Genomic DNA, 27717 nt, shown 5'->3' on the forward strand with positions numbered 1-27717 from the left:
GGACAGCGGGTGAAATCCACTTAACCCTATCTTTCCTGAAGCCATATCCTGGTTCTTCCTGCAGGAGTCTAGAACCCAAGAAGGCTGCGATCTCACTGGGAAGGGAAGATAGAGGTCAGAGACTTTGGAAGGCAAAGCAGGTGAAAAGCGAAGGACAAAGTAATGAACATCCTGCATAGGGGACTATGGAAGGAAGCTCAAAAATCTGCATATAAGTTCATCGTAAGTCATTGCCTGATTCTTAACTAGTCATATCAATAAAAACTACCACTAAATGCAACAATATGGCTGAATCTTATAAGCACAAAGTTGAGTGCAAGAAGCTAGACACAGAATAAAATATACTGTGTAAGTTCAGTAATGTGAAGTTCAAGGACAGAGAACAATAACACAGAGTGACCGTATTTTGAACTTTAAATGAATGATGTGGAATGGTATATATCAATAGTACTTGGGGGAAAAATGCATAAAGAAAACAAAGCAAATTTTTAATATGTATAATATGACAGCATTCAGTTAAAACTTAGAAATCTCAAAAGAAAACTTTATCGCGTTTATGAATATATACACTTGAAATCTGAAGTTAATTATTTGATAAAACTTGGTAGAGGATACATTATTTTATATATTATTTTGTATGCTGAAATATATATATGTATTTTAACATATATTTATTTAATATAACATATTTAACATATATTTAAATATACATATATTTTAACAATAAGGTCTATGTGCTTGTCTTTAAACGCTCTTATCCTGAAAATTATGTCATCAGTTGAAAAGTTGCTGTAATGGAAGCATAACCTCTGGTCAAAAGAACTGTGTGCTTTTGACAGGATTATTACTTTAAAAATGAATTTCTCAGAAGGGTGGTTTAATTTATTATGGGTAGGTTAGAATTATTACTAAAAAAAATCATCTAAAAAAGTTTATCTTACAGGTTAAGACATTCATATTCTATTTCATACTAAGAATATAATAATGAAAACTCTTAAATATTTATAATTTAAGAATGTATATGATATCTTTATAATAAAACACACTAGTGTCTATGACATAATTTCTTCCTCAAGAAGTATACAGTTTAATAAGAAAAAGATAATAATTTGGCATCATAGCTTCTTATACCTCCAAATCTGGATTTCCCAATTGACCAAAGAAAAGAATCAAATAGGGATGCCTGGGTGGCTCAGTTGGTTAAGCATCTGTCTTTGGCTCAGTTCATGATCCTAGGGTCCTGGGAGCGAATCCCACATTGGACTCCTTGCTCAATGGGGAGCCTGCTTCTCCCTCTGCCCGTTGCTTCCCCTAATTGTGCTCTCTTTCTCTCTCTGACAAATAAATACTAAAATCTTAAAAAAAAAAGAGAATCAAATAGTTTACCATACAAAAATATATGGGCACTTAGAAAGTTTTTTTGTGTTTTTCATCTATTTTGGGCCCAAACTCAATGATAGTATGTCAGGTCTAGTATATGTCAGTGTTTGCATTTTCAATGTTTACTATTTGACATACCTTTAAGCCTCAATAGAGAACTTTTCTCCAAGAGAACATACATATTTAAAAAAATAATAAAGAACTTAAATTATTTAATACATACTTTTATATGCCTTTAACTTGGTTACCTTGAACAAGCCCATCCAGCAACCAAGGAAGTTAAATCTACAATGTCTGACATTTAATAAAAAATTACCAGGCAAATAAAAAGTAGACATAAGGCCCCTAATGAGGAGAAAAAAATCAATCAGTGAAAACAGAGTCAGAAACAATACATATATAATATGTATTAGAAGATAATGAAGTTAACAAAGTTAATGTAAATCTACTCCATATGATCAAGAAGATAGAGGAAAAAATTAGGATGATAAGGAAGGTCATGAAAGGTAATTTCCTTAAAAAGACCCAAATTGAACATCTAGAGATAAAAAATAAAATATCTAAAATAAAAATATGTGAGATGAGATTAACAGAAAATTGTACACCATTGATGAAAAGATTAGTCACTTTAAAATAGAAGACTTTCTAAAACTCTCCCTCCCCCATGCATACCCATAAGACACTGTGACTCCCAACTGCTCCTACATTAAAACCAATATTCTCAGTATAGCCTCAAAAACCTGCATAGTACATTCCTCACCTATTTCCAAATCTCAGCATGCATCATGGTTTCAATCTTAGCAGGGTTTAGCTGCTTTGCCCTTTTTTTATGGTCTTTACCTGAATATTTGTCAATTACACATGAGGACTCATCTTCCATCTTCCCCCATTGCCTCCCATTTTTTCCTAGTTACCTACTTTAAATATCACCTACAGCATTATTTCCTTGGGGAAGCTCTCCATGATTCCACAGATTAGGTTGTTATCTCCCTACCATATAGTCTCATAGCTCCTGTGTTTATTTTATTTTTAATTTATCACTTAGTTGTAATTTTACATGTTTTGTGTCATTATATTTTTAGCGCCCACCTTTTCCACTAGTGTGCGGGTAAGAAATAAATTTTGTTCACCAGTGAATTCCCAGCACACCACCTGACACATGCTAAGTAATCAACATTTTTTTTTAAATAATAAGGGAATTTATTGTAAATTAAGATTTTTCCTTGAGCTATAATGTGTTTGGTTTATGAAGTCTCTGCTTCATTCAATATAATTATGCAGGCACAAACTTCATTAGTTTTTAAGCCCCAAATCAATTAGTTTTCTGTATTTGGATTTTCTGTATTTGTATTATTCCTAAGTGGTAATTTCTCAGAAATATTAAGTAATTTATCAAGACTGACATACTAAGCTTAAGTACAAAGGGATTCATGTTCTAACTAAGAATACACCAAAGCATAATAAACAAAATACATTAAATAACAGTATACATATCAAAATATATCAAAAATATTTTGCTTCTCACTATTGAATTATATAGTACATGAATGACAAAAATAACTGTTTATTCAAATACCCATACTAAAACATTTAAGTCTTGATGACAAAATTTAGTGAGGATGCTAGTCAGTATGTACCAATAAAAGTTCTCCCCAGTGTATGCGGAGATAATGAAATCACTTACGTGAATCAAGGTGCATATTGAGTTTAGGGAGTAGGAGTTTCCTCTGACTAGAAGTATCAGGGTTAGATTTTAAACTACCTTAACATTCTGTAAATTAAATAATAATAATAATATAAAATGATTTTCCTTACCAGTGTAACCATTGGGTGCTTGACAAAAAGGAAATAAAAACCACACTGTAAAAGAGCATAATCTCATTTCAAGTCTAAAATGATTTCCACTAAAAAAGATCCATGAAGAAGAGCTTACATTTCAAAATTACAAAATGTACAAGGAGTGTCAATAGACACAATGAAGAACAGATTGAAATCCTCCAGAAAACTTTAGAAAATGGTTGACCATCTGAAAGATATTATACAATGGTATATCCAAAATTATTAAAAGCCTAAAAGAAGGAACATAAAACAAGACAAAATTATAAGAAAAGATAACTTAGAAAAAGAGCAAAAAAAATTTCTATAATTAAAAAAGAAAGTGAAAAATGAATAAAAAGTAAAATTGTAGATTGTCTAATAGCACATTGCTGGCAAACACAGAATTAATAAATTCAAAGAAAGAATTGAGCAAACTACATGCATCACATGAAACAAATGGATAGCTATGAAAATGAGATTAAGAGACTTGAAAGGAAAAGTAAGAAGGTACTTGTATTACTGCTGTCAATCAAGGAAGCAGAACCAATATAAGTACTATGGAATAAGAAATTTATTATAATAATTGGACCTTATACAATTATGGGGGAAGCCAAAAACATAAAGTCAGATGACCAAAGAAAAGTCACTATTAAGGGGCCTCAAAGAGGAGCTGGTGAAGAAGTGGATGAAAGGCTATTGCCTTCGAATCTGGTGGTTGCCTGAAATTGCTATGTGTCAATAGGACAGTAGTTGATAAGAATAACTGGACACAGAGCAGAGGAAAACAAGGACAAACAGTAACCAAATAGTAATATGCTCAGAGATAACCTGGAACCCATAAAGACTAACTGGAATCCAAGATGAAAAGCTGTAACCCATGAAGACAATCTAAAACTTACAGTTTTCTCTGACTGCATCTAACCTCAAAGATGCAAATGACATGCACAGGACATTAGTGCCTTTCACAAAGTGCTTAGCTCAGCTAAGGGAGGAGATATGGTAAAAGCTAGAGAAGCAGAGGGCCTGAACATTGTCCCACACCAACAAAACGAGCCAACAGGGGCGCCTGAGTGGCTCAGTCGGTTAAGCATCTGCCTTCGGCTCAGGTCGTGATCCCAGGGTCCTGGGATCGAGCCCCGCATCGGGCTCCTTGCTCTGCAGGAAGCCTTCTTCTCCCTCTCCCACTCCCCCTGCTTGTGTTCCCTCTCTCACTGTCTCTCTGTCAAATAAATAAATAAAATCTTTAAAAAAAAAAAAAAAAAAAAAAACGAGCCAACAAATCAGCAATAATATGGAGGAGCTGCAGTGGTGCCTGGGACCAGATACAAACCTGGTGCTTCACTTCTGCCTTCCAAATCTCATGCAAATTTTTCTTGCAGCCAAGGCTAACCTGGAACTACAGAAAGGAGAGAATCATGAGAGTGATAGTTCTAGCTTAGCTACATTGACAAAGCATGAATTCATCACAGTTCTTTTTACAAATTGGTATCCATACATCACTCTTTGGAACATTTAATTTGCAAACAAATACACAGTTGTGCTTCCATCTATGCTACAATCCCTTTACAGTTGAAAACAGCCAACTGTCACCACAAAGTCACTTTATCCATCTCTGGGTGATGTTTATTCCTATTCTAGCTGAGTTTCGATCCCTCTTTGATATCCTTTAATGTAATGCTGACAAATTGTATATACATATATATATATATATATATATATATATATATATCACATGCACACACATACACACACACAAAACACACATATATATTCTTTTTTAAATAATTGAGAAGCATTCATAAAGCATGCAATCTTTTTTTAAAAGATTTTATTTATTTATTTGACAGAGAGAGACACAGTGAGAGGGGGAAAACAAGCAGGGGGAGTAGGAGAGGGAGAAGCAGGCTTCCCGTGGAGCAGGGAGCCCGATGCGGGGCTCGATCCCAGGACCCTGGGATCATGACCTGAGCCGAAGGCAGACGATTAATGACTGAGCCACCCAGGCGCCCCTGCAATCTTATTTTTGTAACAAATCATGTGGTGGTAGCACGCATTTAGACCTTCTTCTTCCCTTAATAATTCCATATTCTTTTTGCCATCTGTAAAACCTCAGCTTATTATTGTTCCTTGCTTGATGAGGTAACCCAAAATTTCATTCATGAAATGTCTAGGTTATTAATGGGTTGCTTATATTGAACTTACTTCCAACAAGTAGTCTGGAAGGGAGAGCAATAGTACCTTTGTAGTAGTGAACCCACGCCGACACCACCTTAACCAAATGATTAAGGATGACATCCCTAAGGAGAAGTCGAGTTGAAATCAGTCACTCTCTGATATGATGAGATTAGGAAAGCATTTTACTTCTATGGTATTCTTTTTCTAAGTCCATCACTCCAGTTTAATCATGAGAAAATATCAGTCTTAACACTAATAGAACAATGACATTCATAAATATATATCGAGCCCCACATCTGGCTCTCTGCTCAGCGGGAAGCCTGCTTCTCCCTTTCCCACTCCCTCTGCTTGTTTCTGCTCTCACTAACTCTCTCTCTCTGTCAAATAAATAAATAAAATCTTTAAAATATATATATATGTTAAATATATAATGTGTATGTATAGGCATATATGTATACAGTGTGTGTATATATATATGTATATTATATATAATGTATAGTGTGTGTGTAATAAAAATATAATGGGAAAAACCTAAAGGTAAAGCCGAGTCAATTTTGCCATTCAGTTAGAAGAAAATTTGTCTTATTTGGTTTACATTTGTAATATTATTTAAACTTACATGCTGAGCGTATTTGGAGGAGAATTAAGATTTGGGGCATAAAAAACAAAATACTTGTTATTAATCAGAGTTTATGTCTTATATTCATTCATTCTAGCAATATTATATTCATTCTAGCAAGTCTCCTCCAGAGGTAAGACTAGAATTATTCTGACCTAAGGACATGATTGGTCCTTCACTTTAAATAGATGCTGTCATGTGATGCATAGCAGCAATGCATGCCAATCTCAGAATATGAATTAGGAATGTAGAAAGGATTTCTTGAACATATAGTAATGGAAATGGAGTTGGTCTCTTAAAAACTGCAGCAGCTGTTGAAATAAAGAGGAAATACTGACTATTTTATGTGGAAATAATCCCAGGATGTTTATTTTCTTTATTTTTAAAAAATATTTAATTCAATTATGCTGTTTCCATGGTAAAGCCATATAATTGGCTAAAAATACACTTGAAAATGATGCCTTGCATTTTTCTAGTGCTAGCAGAAAATTATCAAGGAATGAAGACAGTCATGCCTACATATCTTAGGCTTATTTCTGAATCTTATTAATGGCATTTGCTCCATAAGCAAGAGCATCATATTGCTGACCCTATCCTAGACAAAGCACAGATGGTCAACACATAACAAGAACATTAAAAATATTTATTTTCTTAATTCCTCATTTTTTTCTCACTTTTGGTGCATGTATTATGTTATTTTTTTCCTTAATTCAATTTACCACTTCCCCGGGTTATATATTTCAGTTATTATTTTCATAATCACTAGTTTTTATTCAAATCAACTCACCATCTTTATGTCAACTATAAGCAAGATATTTTAAGAATATTTGTGCCATAAAGAAGAATAAACTATGTTCTTTTGCACTCAAGGAATTTATAATTCATTGGGAGAGAATCATCTAATTGTAAAAATAACTCTGTTTTTAAGTAAAATAATATTCTGTTATATATTAAATGGTATAAGAGAGAAATAGCCAACTACTTAAATATAGTCTCTAGCAATTAACATTCTTCCAAAGACCACATTTGTCTATCATTTTACCGCATTATGCAAAATAGACCCGGAAGTAGCAAGTACTCTGAATACTTTTAAAAAACAAGCACGCTAGAAATAAAAGGGAAAAAATGCAGATTCAGGAGCTGTCACATATGTAAAATTTTTTAGGAATATACTGGTCTATGACAAGCCAGGATATCACATTTTAAAAAACAAGTTGTTACACCTCGTTCCCCTATCAATAAACTGAGGGTTCTAGAGGGGAGGGGGGTGGGGGGATGGGTTAGCCTGGTGATGGGTATTAAAGACGGCAGGCACTGAATGGAGCACTGGGTATTATACGCAAACAATGAATCATGGAACACTACATCAAAAACTAATGATGTAATGTATGGTGATTAACATAACATAATAAACTAAAATATATAAAAAAAATAAATCACTAAGTGGTATAGCACTTGGTAGGTCTCTTTGGAATTTTGAAGCCATATATACTAAGCTGGAGAAAAATTTTCTAACCAATTGTCAGGGCATTTGAAGGGTTGTCAATTTTAAGTGAGGCCAAGAATAAGAGATGACTCTGTAGCAAGTCCTAGGCTATAGAGATATCTACCCAGCCACCCAAGTCATATGACCCAGCAGATCCAATGATGTTAGATGTATATCTGGTGGATACGGGTGCTGTGTGGAATCTCTGGAAATTACCAACAAGTATTATTGCAGAGCCCTAAGGTTCTGAGGAAGGCCATCATTCTGTGACAGAAGGCTGGCATGCTAAAGTTCCTTATCGTGAGAGAATAGATAATTCTGTGACTGGTACTGCTCATCTTGACTCAGTTATTGTCAAATTCACCAAGTCATATAGTTGGGTGGTGCTACACAATCCATGATACAATGGAAACAGTACATTTAGGATCACATCTGAGGTCTATAAGATATAAGTAAGGTTAAAGAGCGTAAGTAAGTTAGATGATCAAGTGTCCAGATGCTCACATCACTTGTCTTTCTTACACTGAAGGGTGCCACTCAGCTCACGCTTACAATTTCTTGGGAAGGTGATTCTTATCATTCTCTTATAGAAGGGGGAAACCTCATTTGAAGATATATTGCTGCAGGATATAGAGGTAAATTAAAAATGGATTTCTATTTCAGGACAGTACTATTTATGTGTGGTCCAAAAGAATAGAAGTGAGAAGTCCTACCACTGGCAAAGCTGCAGGGAGCACATTTGATTGGCCGATTTGTTTGGAGAAAGTACTTTAAGATTTGCACATACACAGAATTCTGGACAATGGTGAATGGCTTGACTGGTTAATCAGAGGTAAGGAATATAATTAGAAGATCAGAGACGAAAAAAATCTGGGAAAGGGGCATATGGATGAACCTAAGGAAGTGGCATAAGTATGGAGATTTATGTGTCAGCTATTAACCCAGCCATAGAGCATCCAGCACAGGGGAAACACAATAGCTCAGGTAGATGGGATGACTTAACCTATGGTCATCAGTAGTCTCTGTCCTCAACAATCACACTGCATGCCAGAAAGGGGCATAAATGGAATAGCCATGCTGGCAGGGATGGTGGTTGAACATGGGATTAATAGCATGGGCTCCCTCTCACTATAGTTGATTTAGGTACTGTCACTATTGAATGCCTAACTTGCTAGCATCAGAGACTGACACTGAGCTCCCACTATGGCAAAATCTCCCAGACCAGTCACTTAGTAGTAAATGGATTATGTTGAGCTTCTTCCACAATGGAAGAGACAGTGATTGATCTTTACTAGAATTGATACCTACTAATTTAGATTTCTCTTTCCTGGCTGCAGGTTCACTGCTAGTTCCAGCATCACAGAATTATTTATCTATGGATATGATACTCACACACATTGCCTCAGACTGAGGAAATCATTTTATGGCAAAGCAAGAACTACATATGTTCCACATTGTACAATATATTGCATTTCCTAAAAAGCGTCAGTTAGCTATAACTCGGTTGATCATTTTAGAGTTCTTTTGCCAGGGGAGCAGAAAGAATAAGAAAATAGGGTTATTATATTAGAAGGTAGATAATTAACACTTATTATGATAAGGACCTAAGAATGCTGCTAGAGAAGAAGACAGGAAACAGTGTGCCTAGAATTCAGGGGTCCACTAAGACATTTTTGATACTCCCATGCCCCATTATAATTGTGACTGATAATAAAGTAAATGCAAGATTATCGATGCCTCAAAACACTTGTGTTGAGGTACGAGTCAATCAATCAGGCAAACATCAGCCCAGTTGATGTGATGTCCAAATGTGAAGAAAATATAGCATGAGTGGTAGTGAAGAGGGAACTGGCTACTGGAGCAAGGACAATAGCTTGTTCCACTAACAAGCATTAAGTATGGAATTCTTGCCGAGAGACTTATGCATATTGTGAGTGGGTCCAAGTGGGGCAAGAATGGACCATATGAGTATTACTTTTGTACTGACATATATTCTCTGATTACAGCCTTGGCTACGGTGAACAATTCCGAGCAGGCTTTAATCTACTTCACAATCGTGGTGACTAAAGTGAAATGTGTACCATATGTACAGGATCATATGTATATATGTCAGGACTTTCCTGATGCTGAAGCATGGGACACCTGTAAAAGACACTTGACATTCATATGCAAATACCACATGAGTGTGGGGAGTTTATATTCTAAGGGCCAAATCTCAAGGAATGGGAGAACGGACCTGATGGAAAAATCCTCCATTTCATCCCTCAGGCAGACAATTACACAGCTCCTCAGAGGGTCCTGGTAGAGTCACTTGTCCAAAGCCCACAGTGATCACCATTCAGTAATTGACTTTTATTTTGGCTTTTCCTCTTTCTTGTTTCCTTCTTCTCGTTCTTTATTCTTGCTTTGTAATGTTGGTTCCTTCATAAACTATGTGCATACAAGCCTATATGTCAGCCTCTGCTTTCTGGCGGTATCCATGCTTTCCAAGCAAAAATTTAACTTCTCTCCGCCTAGGTGTCTTCACTGGATTTGGATAGCAATAATAATGTCTATTATCATCTGATTGTTATCAGGATTAAGTGAGGTACCAATTGTAAACTACTTAGAACCGTGCCTGGCACATAATAAGTGTTTTGTATGTTATTAACAATTAACAGATGAGGATAAAGTTTTAAAAGATTGAACAGGATGGTCTCAGATATGCATACGATAGAATATAAATAAGAAATTAATTTTTTCAGAATATATAGCTTTCTTATTTGTACTACTTTCAACTCCCAAACTTTTCTCATTTCTAGGCCACTAGAATTAATTTTATTTTTACTCACACAATGAATTTCTGATGATAATCTGAAACATGAGACCCTAGATCACTCAAATAATGAAAATTGTCCACTTAGAATAATATTAGAATGCCCAGATGAACAAATTGAAGATGCTGCCGATAGCAAACTCTAAGCAGTATTTACAAACTACATTGATATCAAGGCAAAGACTTTAAACATACAGTTTCCAGATTACCATATGAGTAGATGGATAGATAGATAGATGATAGATAGATAGATAGATGCATCCCTACCTGTTGAAGCTGTAAAGAAAGTGGAAAAAGGAAGGAGATATAGGTATAGTATCTTATGTATCCCAGTTTTCATGGTCCATTTCCTTAAGGGAGTAGGAAGAGAAGAACACATCTGTGACGTTTCCCTTAGGTCACTGACAAGCACCTGCATCCATCTTCCTCCTGTAGAAAAATAGTTGATTTACATGAATATATATACATTCAAATAGCCTCTAGGCTTGCACAAGAAAAATACCCTAAGAACTACTGAATTATCCTTTTCTAACGTGCCATTTCTTCAAATATTCCATAAAATTATTCTCCTAAATCCTCTTTTCCTCAAAAGTATAATGAAATACATTATTTTTATTGTAAAGAAAAATATTTCCATGATTATATAAATAAGCTATATATATATATATATTATATACATAAATAATATATATATATATATAATACTCTTAGAGAAAAAGGAAGTTTAGAAAAGTTTTCATGTCTGCATGTAAGAAATTGTCTGACGAATGGAGTGAAACTTGGAAAACAATAACGAAAAAAATCTCCCAAAGCATTTTTCTCCAATATTTTGGATACTTAAAAGTATTGTTAAAATATGTTTCTTTCTTTTTCAATCTTCCTCCTGTCTTAAATATTATTATCTACCATGGAGACAGCCTTTATGTTCAGCTATCACCCACAGACATGAACAGCATTCCGTGTATGCATTATAGTATATTTAAAAAAAATCTAAGGTTGAAATATTTCACACAATGAAGTGATGTTACGGGGATTTTATCATTAAGTGGATTTGGTAGAGAGTATTAAAGATTTATCTAACTACAAAAAAATCACTTGAGAATCATTCTTGTTTCTTAAATGTCCTCTGGATAAAATACTGCCCCTCCCCAATCATATTTTTGGAGAGTAAAATGTTATTCTTAACTACATAGTCATTCTTCAGAGAACAATATTAAACACATCTGCTCTGGATCTATTATTCAGCCCCTCCCTTCATCACATCAATCTATTGTTATGAAGAGAAAGGGGGAGAATGTATAATAGATGAGAAGTTTATTATTTTATAGCACTTGTCAACCTGACAGTTAAAAAAAAAAACAAAAAACCACCTGCATGGAAATTTTGTTTCAAAGAAATGATATTTTTTTCTTATGGAACCAACATTTCTTAGTAAAGCAAAAGAAGATGTAGATTGTAAAGAATGCAGTGAAGGTATCTAATCATATCTGAAGGGTAAATATAAGCACTATACCTAGTTACCATTCCATGATGGAATATTGACAATTTTCTTTTACCATTTACTTTAAATATTAGAGAGCTTGGCTCACTTGACTTTAAATGATACTGTAAATCAAATGTGGAGAGGAAATAGTTACCAAATGCCAAAAGATCTCTCTTTCTAAACTGTCTGTATTGTTTTTATATATTTAACTCAGATTATCTTGTCTCCATGTAAATCAGATTAATAAATGAAAAAAAATGCTTGATTTACTGACAAGCTTAGTTTCTCCTTCTGTCTGAGATGTGGTCCTAATAATTCATCTTTCCCATTTGTAAAGGATAACATATTATTCTCATTTCCTTATCTTTGCATTCAGCTTTCACCTAGTTTATATCTCATGATACCAAAGTGTATTCCTTACCGGATGTCCACCAATACTAGAACTGCTCCCTTTGTGAAATATACTACCATGGTGCTTAGAAGGAGGTATGAAATGATTGAATAATGCTAACTTTCCTTGTTTTAATAACTAGGTATCTTTATGTGGGGTCAGGGGAAGCCATGGAATTCTACTAGGAAAGTTATAAAAGGAATACAAATTTCATTCCTGTCATCATTGAGCTTATAAACAAAAGGATAAGAAATACACTGAAAAGTAAGAAAGTTGGTGGAGGCAACTCAAGTCATAGAATTATTGTCCCAAATGCCTAATAAGATGAGCATAAAATCACAAATCATAGAAGAGAGGAATTCACAGTAGTAACCAAGAAGGATATGATACAACCTCATTCCAAAAAAAGATAAGAATGCTGGTACCTCGACCCAAACTTCATACTAGGCTCAAAACACACACACACACACACACATACACACACACATCATTCTGAAAATTAATAACAAGAAAGAAGATGAGTGACTGAGTGGCACAATCGTGAGAATTCCCATTATTATACCTGACATGGGAAAGAAGTGGACTAAGATTTACGTAAGACACAGGATTTCTGCAGAAGCAAGAGAAGTGTCAAATTTTGACATTTTCCAGTGTTCCTTACAGAAATATGGTAATGATAAGAAGCCCAAAGTTATAAGTCCTTATAAAAATAGGTATCTTAAATCTTGTTAGAAGATATTTGCCAGGATCTTAGAAGAAAGAACAGAAGGCCAAATTGAGATTCTTCCACATGCTCAAACTACAAAAACACTCCTCTAACTAAAGCTCAGAGAGAAGACAAACAGTCCCAGATAAGTAGGGAGTTACCTGATGTAAGAAAAGTGGCTTTCAAGATAAAACAGAAGGGATAGCTGCCTTGAATTTGAGCAAATGATAAGTGGTACAGCACAGCAACATGGTATCTGTTATGAAAACCATAACTAATGAGAAAAAAAAGAGGAAAAATTGATGGTAATGAAAGAGAAATAAAAGAAAGAAAGAAATGTAGTAAACCAAAAGAAAGAAACAAAATAAGGAGCTCATTTTGAAGAAAACATTAGGGAATTATCAGTGGAAAATGTAAAGACAAGAAAAATAGAACACAAATTCAAAAATCAAAGACCACAGTAAGATTAAAAACTATTATTATCTAAAAAGGGAGAGCTGAGGAAAATAAGAATCAAAACAGCCAATTGAGAGAACTACATTACAGAACATCCCATAACAGAACACACACAGATGAAAATCTGGTCACTGGCCCAAAAGAACTTAGGGTCATCAGTGTGAACACAAAAGAGAAAGACAAATACTAAAGAAATCAGAGTTCACAGCTTTTATCTGATTGAACAAGAATTTCTGTGCCCTCAAGAAAAAGGTAAGAAACATTGAACACCTTTGAAAACCCAAAATGTGCTTGGATTTCAGAATATGCATGTCCATTTCCTAAACACAAAGCTCTGTTAATCTCATCTCATTGCGCCTTTGCAATAGTCACATGGGGTTAGAAGGTCTAACTTTTTTCCCATTTAACAGATAACTAAACTGAGGTGCAGAGAAATTGACATGGCCAACATCAAATATCAAGGAAGTTAAGGAGAAAAGTTATTAATTTAGATGTTCTTGACTTAGAGCTGATGCTCTCTCTTTTGTCCTGGAAATGGCCAGTTAAGGCACATAGCAGTGGTGTGGGAAATACTAATTGTGAAATTTTGAAGACAGGATTGGAGTATGGGCATTTATCTGTCATTTAAAAATGTCTTATATCTTTCTTTGAATTGTAAGCAACATCAGATATTATTTCAAATGATATCTCCAGAGAATAACTGAAAATAACTAAAATTGGATGAAATGCAGCAGCAGATTCCTATCGGGACCAATTACAAATAAACAGCCTCATTAAAGCTGTAAATTCTTATAAAGTACATCAGAGCAGGAACATCCAACAGTGAAGCACAGGTGTACACAGTTACTAACAATATTTAGCATAATTTAAATTTGGAACATAATTTAAAGTAATTTATGAGAAAATGCAGGCATATGAGGATTTCCCAACCAAATGATAGAAGAAACTTCAGTGCAAGATTGAAATGTCTACTTTGTTCTATATTGTTTGTCCGATTTGCCCTCTCTGTCCCCCTTTCTATTTCTCCCTTAACTTTAGAAACTACCTAGTGCTTTCTGTAATTCATTGATGTGTCCCACATGGACCTTCCTCCCTTGAAAGTTATTCCATATCTGTTCATACGATTCCTCCTGCACAGAATGAGAACAGGCTACCTTCCTCCGTACTGTGAGGACTGGGCTGGCGAACTGATCCGAAGTGCCCAGAACCGGGTCAGGGGCAGTGAGGCGGTGCCCAGATGAGAGGTTTAGGAGGACGGATGGGATGAAGGACTCGAGAGGTGTCCTGGGGTCCTGGGGCTGGACGTGCGCGGCCAGGAGTGCTGCGTCTGAGGCTGGGGTCCCCTCCTGTTCATATTTAACCTTGAACAGTTAGGTCTCGGCTGCTTCCTTTGTCAAGTGGGGATCAAACTTTCCCTTCCATCCTCATCCGGAGAAAGCAACACTTGCATCTACTATGTTCCAGGCACAGTTGTAGTCTAAGGATTGAGAAAGAACATATGTAAAAAGTGTTTCTATTAAAATAATCACCTTGGGGCGCCTGGGTGGCTCAGTCAGTTGGGCGTCTGCCCTCGGCTCAGGTCGTGATCTCGGGGTCCTGGGATCGAGCCCTGCCATCGGGCTCCCTGCTCCGCGGGAAGCCTGCTTCTCCCTCTCCCACTCCCCCTGCTTGTGTTCCTCTCTCGCTGTGTCTCTCTCTGTCAAATAAATAAATGAAATCTTCATTTAGACAAGTCATTACATTTTCTTCCTTCTAGAGTTTTAGAACTAAGTTTCATTAACATGACTAGGAGGATATTTATCAATATATATATTAAAGCGCAAATACTTTTCATAAAATGAATTCCTTAAAGAGAGAAAAATTAGAGGAATAGTTATTTGCAGATGACAGGACAGAAAAAGTATGATTATAAAGAAATGCTTGGAATTATAATTTCCATTTTTACTATCTAATACCAGAAAACTGAAATTAACATGATAGGTTCATTTTTACCACACCCAACACATTTCATCAATATGAGTCAATGCATTATATATGGAGACTAAAATGGAATGTAACTAGCAGAATTCATGTTGATGACTTCAAAGTCAGTAGTAAGTAGCTCTATAAGTAAGAAGGATGTCTAGGGAAAAAGTTAATTCATTCTCAAATTGAATTCACAAACTTAATTTACTGACTCTGATTTTTATGTATACATTAGAGAAAAAATGTTCTTAGAATAGATTATTTAAAAATCACTTTGCCTGTCTGCCTAGAACCTAGTTAAATTTGACTTTTACATTGTTGAAAACTGAAAATGTAAGTAGTCCATATACGTGACCTTAGTCAAAATATTAACACTCTTAGCTAGTTTCCTCATCTATAGAATGAATATTGGATAGGGTAAACTAGGTGATTTTAACTTGGGAACAAAGAATCTTTCGTTAAGAAACTATGTTACACGCTACTAATGAATCGTTGAACACTACATCAAAAACTAATGATGTACTATATGTTGGCTAATTGAATTTAAATAAATAAATTTAAAAAAAAGAAACTATATGTTGGCCTCCGTCTTGAAGACATTTCTGAATGTCCCAGAATTTTTTTGTAAAATGACGTGTAGCTTCCTGTGTGCATTGTTTTGGAGAGATCAATACATCAGATTCTATGGGAGGTGGACTACATGTTTCTTTATCTCTCTAATATTCTATTGATCCTGTGATGTTCCATCTGTGGTTCACTGAGTGTGGAAGAACAATCTGTGAAGGTTGTAGAAAATATGGATTATTGGAACACACCAAAAGAGTTTCTGATTCAGGAGGGCTGGCGTCAAGCTGATGTGAGAAGCACTGATATATGCCACAGGACCCATCACAATTATAGACATGATAACCAAATGTAGTTTAAAGTATTTTAAAATGATAAAAGAATATTGTTTTATAGTCTGTGCTGATTAGCATAACCGATTTTCTGAGAAGCCAAGTCCCTTAAAGTTTCTTTATTGATATGTTAATTTTATTAAGATGGCTCTTCTGTCTATACTTTCACAAGCAGGGAAAAGATTGGAGATGAAGTTACACTGTATAGCTTTAAGTCTCTGTAGAATGTCTGATGAAAAGTTTAGACATATAGGAAAGCAAAACTATTAGCTAAAATAACATTTGAGTTCCATATACCCACTACACTATCCCTATGGATTTAATGTAGTTGTGTTAGCTCTGGGATTTTTTGTTGTTTGTTGGTGTTTGGTTGTGTTTTTTATTCTGAATTGGAAAAATCTCCTTTTCTTCCTATAGAGTGGCCATTTTTCCTGCATTGTTTGTAATTCTACAAGGGTTTATATATTAAAGGAACTCTAAATCATGTCCTTATGGAATCAAAGCCATTACTTTTAAATTTCTTTATTCCATTGCTTATCATTTCCATAAAGTCATCTCCTTTGAAGTCATTGAAGTCTCCTAGAGAATTTTCAGGGGCATGAGACAACACTAGTTATATTTCTAATTATTACTGATAAGAAACGGAAATATCTACTTTGTCCAGATGAGGTCATTAGCTAAAAGCTAAGGAAATGACTGCAGTACATTAAAACAGTCATCTAATTCACTTTTTAAAAGTCCTGCCAGGCTGAAAAATGAGGAATTTAACAAACCATAAATGTTCTCATAAAGCCCTTTATATTAAGTTGTAGCAAATTAAGACTTTTCTTTAAAAAATAAAATAAATAAACTGCTGGCCTCTTACCATAGTTTTAAGAGGTAATCATTAAATAAATGTCAAAGAACAAATTCAGACTTAGTAGAGGCTTTATTCAAAAGGACAGTTGTAAGGTAAGGAAAGACACTATTGCAATAGAAAGTGCTGACCTTAGATCAGCAAATTCTTAGGGCTGAGTCAAAAAGGGCATTTCCCATACAAACAGAAGTGAAAAGGGCTAGAAAAAACAGGGAGTGGGCAAGTTGGAAGAAGGACTTGTATGATAGGATGGTGGAGTAAAGAATGCTTTACCCTAGAGGAACCTGGCTGGCTCAATCGGTAGAGCATGTGACTCTTGATAAGTTCTAGCCCCATGTTGAGTGTAGCGATTACTTAAAAATAAAATCTTTTAAAAAAAGAATGCTTTACATGGAGGTCAGTAAATACTCAGGTGGGCTCTGAAGAAGGGCTGTGTGATGGCTCAAGCTGAGGGCAGCCCAAAAGATAGGGACCTCCCGCAAAGAGAGAAGTTTGACCAAAGTTTGGTTAATAAGCATTTGGTTCCAAAGGATCAGTGGGGATAACGGTTCATTTAATCATTTATGAGGCAAAGAATAGGAATTTGGAGACTCTATATCTGGCCATGTCATAGGTAAACAAGGGGCATCCATTAGTCTTATCTAAGTTATATAAAGAAGAGTGGTCCTTTACAGTAAGCTGTACTCTAGAACACAAAATGTGGGGGATTTCTTACCCTTCACTGTTTTCCAGGCTCACAGAACTCATAAAAGTCAACATTGTTACAGGTCTTTTCTAATGTCATAGTAAAATAACACACGCACTTTGTATTTATACCTCATTGTACATCCTTTATAGACAGAAACTAATTCCTCATTGTCTAGAGATATCCTTCTCTTGGAGGAAGGTGGGATAGAAGAATGGGGTATCTAGATGTGATAAGGGCAGAGTGGAAACAGCTTCCCTCACTGGTGACAATTCAGAAAAGGGAGACTTCACTGGAAAGGAACCATCCAGAGATGTGTATTGCCCCATCACTGAAATAAGTCTTATTTTGGACACAATGCAGAAATGGTTTCAGACAGAGAATGTGATAGAAAAGGATGACTCTGGCAGCCAATTTTAGACTCCTGGAATCTTCTATCTGGACTATTAATTGAATTCACAAAAATAACTTTTCTCTATAAAATGAGTTGACATTGCTGTTTGCTGGGTTGTTAAGCATGAAGGCATCATCATATGTAATTTTGTTTTTTAAAGTTTTTATTTATTTATTTTTAATCCAAGTATAATTAACATACAGTATTATATTAGTTTCAGGTGTACAATATAATGATTCAACAAGTCTATACATTTCTCAGTGCTCATCGTGATAAGGGTACTCTTAATCACTTTTACCTATTTCACCCATCCCTTCACCGATCTCCTCTCTGGTAACCATCAGTTTGTTCTCTATATTTAAGAGCCTGTTTTTTGTTTTTTCTGTTTTTCCCTTTTTTAAAATGTTCATTTGCTTTGTTTCTTAAATTCCACATATGAGTGAAATCATATGGTATTTTGTGTTTCTCTGACTGGCTTATTTTATTTAGCATTATACCCTCTAGTTCCATCCATGTTGTTGCAAATGACAAGGTCTCATTCTTTTCTATGGCTGAGTAATATTCCATTATATATATAATGGAATATTATATATATATATATATATATATATATATATATATATATATATATCAATCACACCTTCTTTTCTATTGAGGGACACCAGGGTTGCTTCTATATCTTGGCTATTGTAAATAATGCTGTGATAAACATAAGGGTGCATGTACCTTTTTGAATTGGTGTTTATTTTCTTTAGGTAAATACACAGTGTGGAATTACTGAGTCATATGGTAATTCCATTCTTAATTTTTTGAGGACCCTCCATACTCTTTTCCATAGTGGTTGTACCAGTTTGTATTCCTACCAACAGTGAATAAGGTCCCTTTTCCTCTACATCCTCCACAACACCTATTGTTTCTTGTGTTTTTTATTTTAGCCCTTGTGACAGGTGTAAGGTAATATCTCATTGTAGCTTGAATTTGCATTTCCCTGCTAATGAAGATGTTGAACATCTTTTTTATTTTTTTGTCTTTAACTTATTTTTTTAATATTATTTTATCATGTTATGTTAATCACCATACATCACATCATTAGTTTTTGATGTAGTGTTCCATGATTCATTGTTTGCATATAACACCCAGTGCTCCATTCAATATATGCCATCTTTAACACCCATTACCAGGCTAACCCATCCATCAACCTCCCTCCCCTCTACAACCCTCAGTTTGTTTCTCAGAGTCCATAGTTTCTCATGATTCATCTCCCACTCCGATTTCTCCCCCTTCATTTTTCCCTTCCTACTATCTTTTTTTTTTTTTAACATACAATGTATTATTTGTTTCAGAGGTACAGGTCTGTGATTCATCAGTCTTACACAATTCACAGCACTCACCATAGCACATACCCTCCCCAATGTCTATCACCCAGCCACCCCATCCCTCCCACCCCCCACCACTCCAGCAACCCTGTTTGTTTCCTGAGATTAAGAATTCCTCATATCAGTGAGATCATATGATATATGTCTTTCTCTGATTGACTTATTTCGCTTAGCATAATACCCTCTAGTTCCATCCACATCGTTGCAAATGAAAAGATTTCATTTTTTTGATAGCTTCATATTATTCCATTGTATATATACCACATCTTCTTTATCCATTCCTCTGTTGATGGACACCTTGTCTCTTTCCATAGTTTGGCTATTGTGGACATTGCTGCTATAAACATTGGGGTGCACATACCCCTTCGGATCCCTACATTTGTATCTTGGGGTAAATACCCAGTAGTGCAATTGCTGGGTCATATGGTAGCTCTATTTTCAACTTTTTGAGGAACCTCCATACTGTTTTCCAGAGTGGCTGCACCAGCTTGCACTCCCACCAATGGTATAGGAGGGTTCCCCTTTCTCCGCATCCCCACCAACACCTGTCGTTTCCTGACTTGTTAATTTTAGCCATTCTGACTGGTGTGAGGTAGTATCTCATTGAGGTTTTCATTTGGATTTCCCTGATGCCAAGCAATGCTGAGACTTTTTCATGTGTCTGTTGGCCATTTGGATGTCTTCTTTGGAAAAATGTCTGCTCATGTCTTCTGCCCATTTCTTGATTGGATTCTTTGTTCTTTGAGTGTTGAGTTTGATAAGTTCTTTATAGATTTTGGGTACTAGCCCTTTATCTGATATGTCATTTGCAAATATCTTCTCCCATTCTGCCGGTTGTCTTCTGGTTTTGTTGACTGTTTCTTTTGCTGTGCAAAAGCTTTTTATCTTGATGAAGTCCCAATAGTTCATTTTTGCCCTTGCTTCCCTTGCCTTTGATGATGTTTCTAGGAAGAAGTTGTTGTGGCGGAGGTCAAAGAGATTGCTGCCTGTGTTCTCCTCTAGGATTTGGATGGACTCCTGTCTCACATTGAGGTCTTTCATCCATTTTGAGTCTATTTTTGTGTGTGGTGTAAGGAAATGGTCCAGTTTCATTCTTCTGCATGCAGCTGTCCAATTTTCCCAACACCATTTGTTGAAGAGACTACTTTCCATTGGACATTCTTTCCTGCTTAGTTGAAGATTAGTTGACCATAGAGTTGAGGGTCCATTTCTGGGCTCTCTATTCTATTCCATTGATCGATGTGTCTGTTTTTGTGCCAGTACCATATTGTCTTGATGATGACAGCTTTGTAATACAGCTTGAAGTCTGGAATTGTGATGCCACCAGCTTTGCTTTTCTTTTTCGACATTCCTCTGGCTATTCGGGGTCTTTTCTGGTTCCATACAAATTTTAGGATTATTTGTTCCATTTCTTTGAAAAAAGTGGCTGGTATTTTGATAGGGCTTGCCTTAAATGTGTAGGTTGTCTAGGTAGCATTGACATCTTCACAATATTTGTTCCTCCAATCCATGAGCATGGAATATTTTTCCATTCCTTTGTGTCTTCCTCAATTTCTTTTATGAATATTTTATAGTTTTCTGAGTACAGATCCTTTGCCTTTTTGGTTAGATTTATTCCTAGGTATCTTATGATTGTATTTGGGATTGACTCCTTAATTTCTCTTTCTTCTGTCTTGTTGCTGGTGTATAGGAATGCCACTGATTTCTGTGCATTGATTTTATATCCTGCCACTTGACTGAATTTCTGTATGAGTTCTAGCAGTTTTGGGGTGAGGTCTTTTGGGTTTTCCACATAAAGTATCATATCATCTGCAAAGAGTGAGAGTTTGACTTCTTCTTTGCCGATTTGGATGCCTTTTATTTCTTTTTCTTGTCTGATAGCTGTGGCTAGGACTTCTAGTACTCTGTTGAATAGCAGTGGTGATAGTGGACAACCCTGCCATGCTCCTGACCTTAGGGGGAAAGCTCTCAGTTTTTCCCCATTGAGAATGATATTTGCTGTGGGTTTTTCATAGATGGCTTTTATGATATTGAGGTATGTACCTTCTATCCCTACACTCTGAAGAGTTTTAATCAAGAAAGGATGCTGTACTTTGTCAAATGCTTTTTCTGCATTTCCTCTATTGAGAGGATCACATGGTTCTTGTTCTTTCTTTGATTAATGTATTGTATCACATTGATTGATTTGCGGATGTTAAACCAACCTTGCAGCCCAGGGATAAATCCCACTTGGTCGCGGTGAATAATCCTTTTAATGTACGGTTGGATCTTATTGGCTAGTATTTTGGTGAGAATTTTTGCATCCATGTTCATCAGGGATATTAGTCTGTAATTCTCCTTTTTGATGGGGTCTTTGTCTGGTTTGGGGATCAAGGTAATGGTGGCCTCATAAATGAGTTTGGAAGTTTTCCTTCCATTTCTATTTTTTGGAACAGCTTCAGAAGAATAGGTATTAATTCTTCTTTAAATGTTTGGTAGAATTCCCTGGGAAGCCATCTGGCCCTGGGCTCTTGTTTTTGGGAGATTTTTGACGACTTCTTCAATTTCCTTAGTGGTTATAGGTCTGTTCAGGTTTTCTATTTCTTCCTGGTTCAGTTTTGGTAGTTGATTCATCTCTAGGAATGCATCCATTTCTTCCAGATCATCTAATTTGCTGGCATATAGTTGCTCATAAGATGTTCTTATAATTGTTTGTATTTCTTTGGTGTTGGTTGTGATCTCTCCTCTTTCATTCATGATTTTATTTATTTGGGTCGTTTCTCTTTTCTTTTTGATAAGTCTGGCCAGGGGTTTATCAATCTTATTAATTCTTTCAAAGAATCAGCTCCTAGTTTCGTTAATCTGTTCTACTGTTCTTTTGGTTTCTATTTCATTGATTTCTGCTCTGATCTTTATTATTTCTCTTCTCCTGCTGGGTTTAGGCTTTATTTGCTGTTCTTTCTCCAGCTCCTTTAGGTGTAGGGTTAGGTTGTGTATTTGAGACCTGTCTTGTTTCTTGAGAAAGGCTTGTATTGCTATATACTTTCCTCTTAGGACCACCTTTTTTGCATCCCAAAGATTTTGAACAGTTGTGTTTTCATTTTCATTTGTTTCCATGAATTTTTTTAATTCTTCTTTAATTTCCTGGTTCACCCATTCATTCTTTAGTAGGATGCTCTTTAGCCTCCATGTATTTGAGTTCTTTCCAACTTTCCTCTTGTGATTGAGTTCTAATTTCAAAGCATTGTGGTCCGAAAATAGGCAGGGAATGATCCTAATCTTTTGGTACCAGTTGAGACCTGATTTGTGACCTAGGATGTGATCTATTCTGGAGAATGTTCCATGGGCACTAGAGAAGAATGTGTATTCTGTTGCTTTGGGATGGAGTGTTTTGAATATATCTGTGAAGTCCATTTGGTCCAGTGTGTCATTTAAAGTCTTTATTTCCTTGTTGATCTTTTGCTTAGATGATCTGTCCATTTCAGTGAGGGGGGTGTTAAAGTCCCCTACTATTATTGTATTGTTGTCAATGTGTTTTTTTGCTTTTGTTATTAATTAGCTTATATAATTGGCTGCTCCCATGTTAGGGGCATAGATATTTACAGTTGTTAGAGCTTCTTGTTGGATAGCCCATTTAAGTATGATATAGTGTCCTTCCTCATCTCTTATTATAGTCTTTGGTTTAAAATCTAATTAGACATCTAGACATAACTAGATAAGTGTTTCTAGCTAATATCAATGAGGTTACTGCCTATGTTTTCTTCTAGGGATTTTATGGCTTCAAGTCTCACATTTGGATCTTTAGTCCCTTTTAAGTTTATTTTTGTGTATGGGGCAATAAAGTGGTCTAGTTTGTATTCTTTTGCATGTAGCTGTCCAGTTCTCCTAACACCATTTTTTGAAGAGACTATCTTTTTCCCATTGTGTATTCTTGCCTCCTTTGTCATAGATTCATTGACCAAAAAACCATGGATAATTCATATCTAATTTTAAATCTTTAGGAGTAACAACTCCTAGGCTATTTTCAAAGTTTATGTATGACCTAATGCTTCCAAATCAAATTTAGCATCATTAGGAAATCAATTCTTAAACATTTCTATTTAATAAGCAATCTAAATTCAATGATCATCTTAAATATATCTGTTACTTCTCCTACCCCTTTCCTTATCATCATCACCACCATTTAAAACATAAAGTACACAAGCTGTAGAATAATTGGACTGTTTCCCTAAGCTATATACCATATGCCCATACTCTCATCTGGCTGTTTTTTTCTGCTTACTTCAGAGGAAAACTGTTGGTCTGCAAGCAATAGATGGACACTCCTCTACTAGTGGAAATGGAATTCCTCTATTAGACTTCATAAAAGGTCATGGAGTTTTATAAGACAAGCAAAGGGAAGATAGATTTGTGCAAGCTTCTTTGAGGCCAGAACAGATGGAATGCAGCTCTTTTTATACCAAGATAAAGTGGACCTTTGCCTCAGGCCTGGTGCTTTTAGAATGTTCAGCAATTCTTATGATTGGGAAAAAAGCAAATACATATTTCAACAGCTAGTTCTAAAAAGTAAGAGGCATAAAACAATGAAAACTATTTCCATGGGCACCATATAGAACTGTTATTTTAATCATCACTCTACATAATCACACATTTTTTTTAAAAATGTATTCTCTAAAAGTAGCCCTTAAATTGTAAGCTGTCCTTTTGTAATTTTCCTAATCCAATGTGCTCCTGTGGTCCACTTAAATCCAATTTTAGCTTATAAAAACATTGATTAATGTAAAAAAATATCTAGATTACAATATTGCATACTTGCGAAGCATAGCCCTAGAATATGATTAAGTATTATGATATAATGAAAGGGTATAATAATTTTACATATATTGCCACATGTTAAGGGTATCTTTGACTAGGATGGTGAAACATTATAAGTAGATGTTAATGCTTGATTATAAGTTAAGAGGAAGTCTTGAACATCATGCTGGTCCATAAATTTTCAAGATTTATAGCTCTCAAACATAAATTATGGTCCATGGAATTTTCAACATTTATCTCTAAAATATACTTAAATAACTCTTAGAACTACAGTCCATAGATGAAAATATAAACAAATATGATTATCCGTTTTAAGCTGCATACGTTAGTAGAAAATGATGTATACGTGTTCATACCAAACAGGAAGAGACAGAACAGGTCAAGTGCACAGGCTTTGACTAGCTCACCTAAGTTTGACTTCCAGCTGAACCACTAATCTTGGGCAAGCTACCTTGGATAAGCTACTCCCTACCTCATTTCCTCAATTGTACTGTGAATATTAAATAGTACTAACTTCAAAGTTTGTTCTAACAACAACAACAAAAAAGAGTTAATTGACTATTTTAAAGTTCTGAGAAAAATCCCTGACATATGTTAAACCCTCAATAAATGTCAGCTATTATTAGGCCACATAACTTTAGCAAAGACTCATTTTTCTATGTGCTCTAAATGAATCTGTTTATTACATAGTCTTACTATGATGATTATTGCTAACTGATTGCAAGTTAAGCACTGTGCTAAGCATCATACACTCACTCACACACACACACACACACACACACACACAAAATCTCATTTGATTTTTTTCACCATCTAAGGATTTATAAGTATTATTATAATGCCCATCATACCAAACAGGAATTGAGGCATAGAGTTGCTAAGTAACTTCTCCAAGATCACAGACTTTTTAAATAATGGGAAACAAAACAAAACAAAACAAATACTACCTTAAGAATCAACAAAACCTAGATTCTCAGTCACGATATATAATTTACTAACTGTATTACCTATAGAAAGCTAACTCTCTGGCTTATTTCCTCACCAGTAAAATGGGAGTAACGTTCTGTATCGCTGCCTGCTTCTCGAGTTAGTGGAGAGAATCAAATGATGTAATAATGATGAAAACATTCCATCAAGTGGAATAGGAATAACTGAATGTTCCTCAGCATGTGGTGTACAGGTCTCTTTAAAAGTGCTTCGGATTGCAATGTTCTTAGCCACCTCCTCAAGGAGCATAGAGCCTGGTTTTCCTTTGATGAACATTCCTGTCATTCCCTGCAGCTGAATCTGAAGAAAAGGAGGGTCTTAACATCTATAGTCATAGCTGATGTCTGAATGTGAATGGGCTTTTCTTCTCTGCCTGTGGTTGCTAGGCTGCCAGGAGATGTAGCTGCCTGTGGTTGCTACCCGCACATGGATAGATCTCATTTGAAATGCTAAATTCCAATAAATTTCTCTCTCTCTGGCCTAAAGATAAATTTGTTCTGCTTCTCAAAACTATTTAGGAGTTACCAAAACGGAGCTGCAGAGGTCCTAACGACCCAATTCATCTTATGTTACACAACCATCTGCTCAAAGTAAAGACTCTCAAGAGCATTTTGGTAATTGGGGCTTGAAAGACATAGATTCAGGGACTAAGGTTAAACTCTACCTCATGGTCTTATATCAGGAGCCATCAAGTCCTTTACAACATAGGCCTTGCTACTCATCCTTCCCCCATCTGCCCAGACCTCTGCTTGTCTCCCAGTGTTTTTACAAAACAGGAATCCCTTCTTTAAAGGACCCAAGGTTTATCAAACAAGTCTGAATCTACCCCCAAACTTTGATTCTGAGAATAATATATGCTTCAATTTGGCAAAACATGTTTTATAAAATTGCAATTGCTACCCTGATACCAATAATATGAAAGAAAAAATAGGCATATATTATTATGGCAAGTAATATGGAATCATAGCTATGGTTGTATTGCTTGCATTAGTTTAAAATGGGGAAAGTCTAAAATAAATATTTTTTATTTTAGTCATTAACTAAATTCAGTCATTAACACAAAATATATTAAAAGTTATCTTGGGGAGTCTTATCTAATTAGTGGGTATCTACTGCATGTTTCACATTCTGCTAAGAATGTGCTTATTTTTTAAAAATAATACATGATTTCTAGAGTTAAAGCACTTGGCTGTTTAACAGTAAGAGAGGACTTACACACTTTAAACATGAGAATAAGATAGAAATTGACAAAGTTATAATGAGGGAAAGAAAAAAGAATTATGGACTTAAAAAAGGTTTCTTAAAGAAAAGGGTATTAACCTGACCTCTGGCATTCATTCATGATAAAAATGTTTTGTAAACTAGAAATAGAAGGTAAATTTACTTTCTACCTTCAATCAGAAATGAGAAAAGGGTACCTGCTGTCACTATTTCTGTCCCACAACACTTTGAAGACCCTGGTTGGTATGATATTGCAAGAAAAAGAAATAAAAATGTAAGAATTAGAAACAAAAAATGAAGCTCTAATGACTCACTAATATGCTTGTCTTCAAGAAAATAAAAAATAAAGTCCATATAAATCATTACAATTAAGTTCAACAAATTTGCTGGTTATCATCTTATAATACAAAAGTCTTATTTCTATATAAGAGAAACAAATATTAAATATAATTTTATAAATTAAGTGTAATTTAAAAAAATTCACAAAAGCCTCAAAAGTATTAAATGTCAAAAAATAAACCTCATGGAAGATATGCAAGATCTCTACATGGAAAACATAAAGCATTTCTGAGAGTAATTAAGAGAGACTTAAATAAATGAACAAATATTCCATGCTCATGGGTTGGAAGACAAAATTATAAGGTTTTCTATTTTTCTCTCATTGACCTATGATTTAAGTGCAGAGAGGGTGTGAAGCAACGGAAAACTTCATAAACTGCTAATAGGAGTGTGCATTAGTAAAATCACTTGCTTTCAAATTATTTGTAATTCAGAAGTAAACCTGGTTGATAGATGGGCAGTATTTTAAAATTTTTAAAATATAGAAGCTTGTTTTAGAACCACCTGTCCTCCTAAAATACAGAACCGTAGCTCCACTCATGATGTGCTTCACAGTTATGAGGTGGTAGGTCATCTGGTAATATTTTACGTTAACTAATTCTTCTGTTATCTGCCCAGTGACTAAAAATAGAGGCAAACCAGGAAGGATGGCAAAATGATGATGGTGAAAGGGGGGTAAATATAACTAGGTATGTAGAAAAAAGGTAAATTTAAAAATTTTATGTCATAATTAAACACTAAAGCTTTATTAATTTTCAGGCTTATTTTTTAAACACCATTATGGACTTATGACTTTCAATATATTTTTCAGCTTGGCCATCCAACTGGCCTCACTGGCAGTACATTCAACCTATTTACTCCCAAATGTGATTTGT

General features: G+C 35.2%; 1 long non-coding RNA gene across 2 annotated transcripts in view; it reads right to left on the reverse strand.

The window, feature by feature from the left end:
- LOC116637380 overlaps nucleotides 1-25575 on the reverse strand; it is a 42685-nt gene extending 17110 nt beyond the window's left edge. Inside the window, exons 1-4 of one of the 2 annotated variants that reach the window (XR_004300469.1) lie at nucleotides 25338-25575; nucleotides 10561-10722; nucleotides 4529-4594; nucleotides 3196-3213 (exon numbers count right to left, since the gene is read on the reverse strand). This is a non-coding gene — a long non-coding RNA (uncharacterized LOC116637380). The remainder of the gene's footprint in view (nucleotides 1-3195; nucleotides 3214-4528; nucleotides 4595-10560; nucleotides 10723-25337) is intronic. The other variant, XR_004300470.1, reaches the window with a different exon arrangement.
- Nucleotides 25576-27717: the final 2142 nt, after the last annotated feature.

The sequence above is a fragment of the Phoca vitulina genome, unplaced genomic scaffold (assembly GCF_004348235.1).
Source record: "Phoca vitulina isolate PV1807 unplaced genomic scaffold, GSC_HSeal_1.0 scaffold14, whole genome shotgun sequence".
NCBI classification, from domain to species: Eukaryota; Metazoa; Chordata; class Mammalia; order Carnivora; family Phocidae; genus Phoca; species Phoca vitulina.